The sequence below is a fragment of the Leucopleurus acutus genome (assembly GCF_964270905.1).
Source record: "Leucopleurus acutus genome assembly, chromosome: 11".
Lineage (NCBI taxonomy): Eukaryota > Metazoa > Chordata > Mammalia > Artiodactyla > Delphinidae > Leucopleurus > Leucopleurus acutus.
Window position 1 is genome coordinate 79,317,994 of NC_139152.1, and position 9,047 is coordinate 79,327,040.

General features: G+C 39.9%; 1 protein-coding gene across 1 annotated transcript in view; it reads right to left on the reverse strand.

Annotated features, from left to right (window-relative positions):
• The window catches only part of CDK17 (cyclin dependent kinase 17), a 99,154-nt gene extending 91,123 nt beyond the window's left edge, over positions 1–8,031 (reverse strand). The window contains exon 1 of the mRNA XM_082851020.1: positions 7,978–8,031. The gene's annotated coding sequence lies outside the window, so the exon portion shown is untranslated. The remainder of the gene's footprint in view (positions 1–7,977) is intronic.
• Between the last annotated feature and the right edge of the window lie 1,016 nt (positions 8,032–9,047).

The following is a 9,047-nucleotide window of genomic DNA, read 5'->3' on the forward strand; positions in this document are numbered from 1 at the left end:
TCCCAATTTTATAGAAGAAACTGACCCTTAAGAGTTTAAGTAACTAGCTCAAGATCACATAGTTATCAGTTATTACTTTGGGAAGCATTATTATCTGATTTCTCAAATAAATCTGATTTCTCCAATGAATCTAGTTTTTAATCACACACTTACTATATCAGAGATATAATTTAAAACTCAATTTTACTGATAAAAACCTAAATAAAATGTCTTTAATTTTAAAAGTAGACCATAAAGCAGTTTTTATTTAATTACAGTAATTCCAATGAAAACATATCTCCTGGTCAACTGTATACATAACTATCAGGGTAACAGGAATGACATTAAATGCAGTTCTGGAGTGCAATTCTGTATTTTATTTTAATGAATTTAAGTCTAGTACTATACAGTTAAACAGCTGGATTTCATTAAGGATGAAATTTTATCCAAATCTTACTCTTGATATTGACCAATGTTTTTAGACCTTTAGAAATAGATATTTTATTTACATATATTGTAATTTTAGATTCTAATTTGTCTAAAAGATAACAATCTTTGAAGATTACAGCCCTTTTCTCTCCATTTTCACTAACAAGTTAGTATAGCTCACGAGTAGTTAAAAAGGCCCAGTGATACCAAATTATTGCCCCTCCAAATTGGTCTACCAACTGCATCCAAATTACTCTCATACAAAAACAGCCTACATGGCCTACATGTAGCACCAACACTCAAAACTTTTAATGGCTTTTTATTTTCTACTATATCAAAATTAATTCTTGACCCTTTCTAGGTCATAACTAATCTGACCCTAACTTACTAATTCAGTGTTGTTTCTCCTAATTCCATCACTTCACTCACTCAATTAAACAATACATAATATGGGGGAAATACCAAAATTTAAAAAGCATGGCCCCTCTGTAGCACAAAGCCAGACAAAAGGGTAGATGATTTGTAAATAATTAATTACAATACAATACAATGTATTAAGTACTATAGTAGACATAAATGCTATAGCAGAATCACCATAACTCTGCCAGAATGGATCAAAGAAGACTTCAGAGGAAGTGACATTTGTCCTCAAAAATGAGAATTTCTCTCCAACTGTCACAGCACTGTAGTATGAACACACCAGTTTCCTCATCTTTGTATTCTAGCACTGACCACAGTGATGGTATAGAGGAGGCATGCACTTCAGACATGGATGCACAGATGGATGGACGGATGGATGGAAGGAAAAAAGAACAGAGGGATAAAAAGACAGACACAAACCATCAACAGATGAATGAATAAAGAAGATGTGGTATATATGTACAATGGAATATTACTCAACCATAAAGAAAGAATGAAATATTGCCATTTGCGGCAACATGGATGGACCTAGAGATTATGACACTGAGTGAAGTCAGTCAGAGAAAAGACCAATATTCTTTTGTAGCACTTATGTGTGGAATCTAAAAAATAATACAAATCAATTTATTTATAAAACAAGCAGATTCAGACATAAAAAACAAACTTATGGTTACCAAAGAGGAAAGGGGGGGGTAGATAAATTAGGAGTATGGGATTAACAGATACACACTACTATATATAAAAGAGATAAACAACAAGGATTTACTGTATAGCACAGGGAACTACATTCAATATCTTGTAATAACCTATAATGGAAAAGAATCTTAAAAAGTATATATATAATTGAATCACTTCACTGTACACCTGAAACTAACACAATATTGTAAATCAGCTATACTTTTTAAAAAAAGACATATATAAAGTAAGAATGAATAACTGTTAGATTAAAATAGGGTAAAACTGGAAGTAGTAATTCAGATGAGGCATTCCAAAATCCTGACATGTGAAAGTGGCAACAGAAAAAGATAAATCTAAAAGATGTTTAGGAAATAAAATTAACAAGATTGGGTGTGACTGACTGGACTAGAGGGAGAAGAGCATGACAGAAAAACATAAGAAGCTGCCAAAGGTTTTGGCTTAAGTGACTAGGCTGATGGTGGCGCATTCACTGTGGCTGGGAATAGAGGTAGGGGGGTAATAAAAGAGTTCAGCTCTGGTAAGGGAGTGCCAAGAGGCAATAATATCTGGGAGACAGCTAGAAAAGAACTAAGAAAAAGAGGTCTGGATTAGAAATAAAGATATGAAGATCATCAGCATATAGGTGATAAGAACAAAGCACTAAATACAGATGAGAATGCCCAGGGATCATGTAAAACATGAGAAGAGGGGCCAAGGACAGAACATTCCAGACAACCAATGTTGCCATTATTTCTACCCATTAAAGTATATTTTTATAACGTACAATGACTAACACAATGCTGAGGACATGACAAATGCTTTAAAGGTACTTACTGATTACATCTCTGAATTAACTGAAAAATCATATTTATTAAGTATAATAAAGCCATAGATAAAAAATCATTTCTTAAAAATAATTCAGTAAGATGGGCTCAAGGGACTAACGTCTGCTTAAGGAATCCAAAACTTACTTCAAAAATCAACAAAAAGAAAAAAAAAATCAACAAAAAGTTTCCTTCTCACGAGAAACAGCAATACAAATCAGTAATTAAAATATTAAAACCTGGAAGTATATTATACTTCAAAAGTTTATTTTATAAAATACTTAAAAATATGTATTAATTAATTTAAGGGATAATGCCTCTAAATTTGGAGTAAGAGCTTCAGTGTTGTTACCTGATAATTTTTCACAAGTATTAATACCAATTTTAACCAACTTTTGTTTATATCATTTAACATTAACACACACTAGTAACAAATATTAACCATCAACTGTAAAAATAGCAGGATTAAATATATGATAAGACCAAAGTGAGTTAGTAATGAATATAGTGAAAGAAAAATTATTCTTGGGTCCTTTTCCCATTGTTTACAAATATGCATACAAAATTTAGAGTATTCTTGAAAGTATTTACACTAACAAGAATGTGCTATTAGGGCTTCCCTGGTGGCACAGTAGTTGGGAATCCGCCTGCCAATGCAAGGGACACGAGTTCCAGCCCTGGTCGGGGAGGATCCCACAAGCCGCGGAGCGATTAGGCCCGTGCGCCACAAATGCTGGGCCTGTGCTCTAGAGCCAGCGAGCCACAACTACTGAGCCCGTGCTCCACAAGAGAGGCCACCGCAATGAGAGGCCAGTGCACTGTGGCGAGGGGTGGCCCTCGCTCGCTGAAACTAGAGAAAGCCCGTGCTCAGCGAGGACCCAACGCAGGACCCAACGCAGTCAAAAATAAAATAAAATAAATTTATTTTTTTAAATGTGCTATTAAAAAGAGATTTTGTTAACCTTTTAAACTCTTACCACAAACGAAATAAAGCAAACCTTCTGTCATTGTTTTTCACTTTAATGGACTACTCTTAGGTTAAGTCAATAACATGTTCTGTTTTTTAAATCTGAATAAGAGATAATAACAATACTAATATGCAATTTATATAAGAATCAGTTTTTAATATAAAAAATGACAAAAATGTACAATTTGGTCTGGTATTTCCATTTTTCAGTGATACATAGCCACATATGAAGTGTACAACTTCAAAGATCAAAATTACACTTTAGTTAATTAAAATATGCAATACCAAACCAAAAACCAGTAAGTACTTATACCTGTATAAATATAGACATAGATTTTATCTACCTTAAGGCAAATTTTTCCCCAACACTGAAGCAATCTACACAGTATGTATCTGGCGCTATCTTCCCTTTTATGACACATGCTCAAATAATGTGAACTAATTTTAACACATTAAAAAAATCAAAATAAAGGCAATTTTCGCTTACCCCGATATGTCATGGATTTGTAAATCTACCTCCTTAAATACAGTATTCAATATCATATGTTACTGCAGAATGTCATGGATTTATAAATCTACTCCTTAAATACCATATTCAATATTATATGTTACTGCAGAACATAACGTTATTTATAGTAGGCACCCCACCTGTTAGATTTACGCATAGACGTCTACTGATTTTCCAAGCTGGCCAAAAGAGAGAGGAAAACAGGCTAGGAAAGGTAAGCGACACTCAAATACATTCAATACATTTTTCTGGTCCTTGGCAATTCCTCTTTTCAGGTCAAATATTTTGCAGATATCAAAGTAGCTGACAACGGGAAGGGACAGTTAGGGAGTCTAGGATTGACATGTACACACTGCTATATTTAAAAAGGATAACCAAGAAGGACCTACTGTATAGCACAGGGAACTCTGCTCAATGTTATGTGGCAGCCAGGATGGGAGCGGAGTCTGGGGGAGAATGGATACATGTATATATATGGCTGAGTCCCTTTGCTGTGCACCTGAAACTATCACAACATTGTTAATTGGCTATACTCCAATACAAAATAAAAAGTTGAAAAAAAACAAAAAAAAGCCTGGGAGCAAAATAATGACAAAGAATTCACTGGTGACAGTAAGACTTTTTGGCTCATAGACACTTTTTTAAAAAGTCAGTCTAATAGGTCCTCTCATCACCAGTCAAAGAAATTGCCAACACTGTAGGCTGAACACAAGTTATACCAGGTTTTCTATTGTAGGCAGTTTTTTACCTGACAAATACTATATGAAGTACATATAAAAATGCCATAAACCTACTGTTTTATCTTCATCATTTCAAATGCAAAATGCCACAATCAGTTTACAAAATGCATTTAAAATAATTTTTCTATTTAAAATTTAAGCAAAAATTACACATTCAAAATTCAAAGAACTCAAAACTATTTTTCCTTCACATGTATGAAAGGGGGCAACTTTTGAAATAGATAAAATACTCTATTTAACATATAATGTCTCTTTTCTACAATACAGCAATACATTCATTGTAATTACACATCATGGAAGTATAAAAGCTATATAAATGAATGCCATGACATGATGCTATTATTTTTATTAAGACTAGAGAACAGTAATAAAGATTCAAAATGTAATGCCCTATAAATATTCAGTATTATTAGACAATAACAAAGAAAATACCACCGCAAAAATTTTGTGTTCATAGAAAATTTTTTTATATTAAGGATCATCATTTTCACTTTTGAATATCCATCTCAGAAGCCACTATACACAATAAAATATTTGCAGTTTTTTAGTTAGTACTATTTCACCAATAAAGGAAAAGGAGAAAAACATTACTGAAAATAAGGGAAAAAACAAAAGCCTTGATAGAGTAAATTATTTTATATGCCATCTCTTTCCACCATAATCGTAGGACTAAACAAGTAACTGAAAACTAAATATATCAACATTTATATACTTTAAAATCTTATTCAACACAGCTATTTTGTACTACAGAAAAGATAAAATTTAATTTTTCTATTTTAGTAAAACCAATGACTTATTAGAACAAGATTGCTAGTGCACAAAGCTACCACACTGGATCGCTACCATACACTGAATTAATTAATTAATTAGAATTAATTATTCTAATTTCATCTTTCCTTACTATGTATCTCTTTTTTCCTTCAGGTAACCAGAGAACATTTCACAAGCTGCACTATTTCAAATACCTCACACTAAAAGTGACTTTAATGGGCCTGAATCCGAGGATGAGAATAAATTACACATTTTATAAAAGCTTCTTTAAGTAACAGGCAAATTAGGATATTAACAAGACTTTCTTTTTTTTCTTTTAAACAAGACTTTAATTCTTCACACACTCTTTTTACTGACTGTAAAAGTAATGTGAAAATTTGAAAAATAAAGAAATGTATTTTTATTCATCCATAAGTCTCACCACCCAGAAATCTTTGTTAACTTTTTGGTAGATTTCCTTCTAGTGAGAATAAAACTTCAGGTATCTAATTAGACACTAATTAATATGTAGTGGGAAAAAAATCAGCGTATCCTCAATATGACCTTTCGATAAATAAATAAAACATCGATTATTTATGGTATGACCTGTTAATTTCACAAAGAATTGAGGGAGTCCCTCAATTCAGAGACTGGTCCCTAAACTGAAATCCCTTTCACAATTTTTATACTGTCAACATTTTAATGGCAATAAGCAGCAAGACATGACTGTTCTTACAATGACATCAACAGTAATGTCCCAAACATCAAACAGGCTTTACTTTTCTTTCCATTCATATTCCAATATGTTATTTTCGCTGTTAAAAAATCAATAATAAATTATATTTGCATAGTAATTTTAAAACAGCTTAAATTCAATGACTAAGTTATTTTCTTTGAAGCCCAGCACTCAAACTTTTAGTGCTCCTGACCTATGAGATAACTTACCAAAAAGGTTATCACTTTTAATTCCAACAATCTCGCTCATAAAAATAAAAAAAGAATATTCCTTAAATATAGCCACATTTTTTTCTTTTGTTCCAACCCATTGTTTATGGAAGTATGCAGGTGCTAGGATTACAAAGACTGAAATGACTTCATCAACAAAGCAACATCTCAACATTAAATAAACCAACTACTTAATCTCATAAAAGAACTGAACAAAATCAATAATATTAATGCTAGCAAATTTTTTTCTTAAAATGTGGCTGAACCTTATTTCTACCTTCAAGGAAGGCTTTCCTTTACTCAAGACATCAAAGATCTTAAATCCCATTCATTTTCTTCTGTCCAATAGTCAAAAGAATAAGTCTAAAATACAGTAACTCAGATTTGTTACTCTATACGCAAGCGCCTTTTAAAAGAAATCCTTCAACAAAGCCTCGAGAAAGAATCAGCAAAGTTGGAGGAAAGAATTGTCTAAGTCAAGCATTTCCTGATAAGTGACAGAAGGTCTAGCGGCTGCCAGGGATACACTTTGCTGACCCTAGGAATAGTCAAAACTCAAAACAAAATTTGCCACTTTTTTATCTAAAAAGTTAATTTGGTTAATAAGAGCTGATAATCCATGACCAACGACATGTCTCTGGTGGACACATTAATATAAAGAAGGAGCGCCAGGGATTTCAGCTAAGTGCTTTTGCCATTTTTGCAGAAGAAAAGCTAATTGTTAATGGCCATGTGACATTATAAGATCCCAGAAAGGAAAGGGTGGGAGGAAGAGAGAGGAGTTCAAGGCAGTTCAGGGTCAGAACAAGCTCAGACATCCTGTCATTAGCAAACGTTCCCCAAGCTGAAGGCAAAATACTGCTTACCCAAAAAGGAGTGGTGAGAGGTACGGGGAGAACGAGGGGAAAACCACAGGAGAGTCAGTGTGGCAGGGAGGGGGTGATGGGAGGGAGCGAATGTGGAGCTATCCAGCTGAATTGCGGAGCAAAACCATCGGGCACGAAAACGCTGAGAAAAGCCACTGTGACGGAGACGACAATACTTGGCAGCCCCCCCCCCCCGCCCCATGTGCCCCTCCCCACCGGTTCTTTGGGTTTCCCACATTCCCTCCACCTCTGCTCTGACCCACACTCAGGGGTGTGACTCGCCAGCGGGAGGCTGCCCTGATCTTTGTCTCGGCCGGCTCCTCACGCGAGGGCCCCTCCTCCTCCCGCTCCCCACCCACGCACACCCCCGGCGTCTCCAAGGAGCTGGAAACGCGGTGGCCACCGCCGCTTCCTCTCCCACCTCTCGCGGACCTGCGCCCCTTCCTTCCCCTCGGAGTTGCGCAGCCCGCCCTCGCAGCTCCACCCCCGCCGAGGGGACCTTTGTGTCTCGGGGGACTTTCTGCCTCCTCCCCTCCTCGGCCTCGCGGGGAGACCGGCCTCCCCCGGAGACCAAAGCGGCAGCAAGCGCGGAGGCGGCGGCGGCTGGAGGCGCCTCTCGCGAAGCAGCCCAAGCGTCAGACACTCACACCCCACCCCACGCCCGGAAATGCCCGGGCGACCGGGGTCCGAAGTGGACCCGAGGGGCGACAAACACAAGCGAGCCCCTGCGCCGCGCCGTCCTCCTCAACCTCCCGGCCGGGCCTGAGCCGCCCGCCCCGGCCCCCAGTCCCAAGCACCCTCCGGCCGCTCTCAGCCCAGGGTCGGCGGGGCAGCAGGGAAAGCCCCGAGCGGCCGCCAGCCGCCAACTCACCAGCAAGTGCGGGGACCGCGTCCCGAGAGCTGGCGAAGCGAGGCGCACAAGGAAAGCGGCTCCTCCGACGCCCGCGGCGACCGGATGCAGGTCCGGGTCCCAGCGACTGGCAGACCCGAGGCGCCTCCGAGGCGCAGGCCTCCGCCGCCGCAGCAGCCTTCCAGCTCACGCCGAGGGTCCGAGCCTCCGGGAAGGGCCGCCGGTCCCTCACGCGTTGTCAAGCCCCCCGGACAACATGGCTCCCGGGCTGCCGAGCCGCGCAGGCGGCCCACTAATCCCCTTGGAGGAGCCGCAGCGGGAGTGAGGCGCCGACGCCCGTTTGCGGCGGCCCGGCCGGACACGGGCTCCTTCTTCTCTGGGGCCGGGCCGTGCGAAGCTGAGGAGACGCTCGCTGCGTATGCGTCGCTTTTTCACTCGGCGGCTGCGGACTGACGCCTCCGCCTGTTCCCCCGGGGAGAGCGAGCGAGAGAGAAAAAACACTTTTATTGAAATGATCCAACCAGCGGCGGCGGAGAAAGGCGACCGGCCGCGGCAGCTTCCCCCACCCCCTCTTGAGCAGCTCGCCGCAGGCAGCGCGACCCCTGCCGGCGGCGGCGACGGGGGCGGGGAAGGGGCGGGGCCTAGAGGGCGGGGCGGGGTATCCCCGGGAAACCCCCACCCCGAGATGTAGGGCCTTAGTCTCCCGTGCCCGGCTTCTGGAATGGCTGGAGGGAGGTGGGAGAGGTGAAGAGACCCCCGCAAGGGTGGGAAGGTTAGACAGTGCCTGTCTACGGCGACTGGGGAAGAAATTATCTGAATAGTTCAGCCCCTTCATCTTCCACCCCCCGACAAAACAAAAACTGTTGCTTAAATTATCCAAGTAATTATGTAATTTAGATACCACTGCCGCAGCTCTCTACTGGTTCTCTAGAAAGTTGATGTCAAAGGGCCCACACCTGAGCTTGATTGCTGCAAGTTTTCTCCTTTATTGTGGGTGGCTGGGTGGGTACCAGGGCAGTATTCACTCACGCAGGCAGCATTTATTCATTTAAACTACAAACTTCTTTATATTATGTTCTTGACAATATACT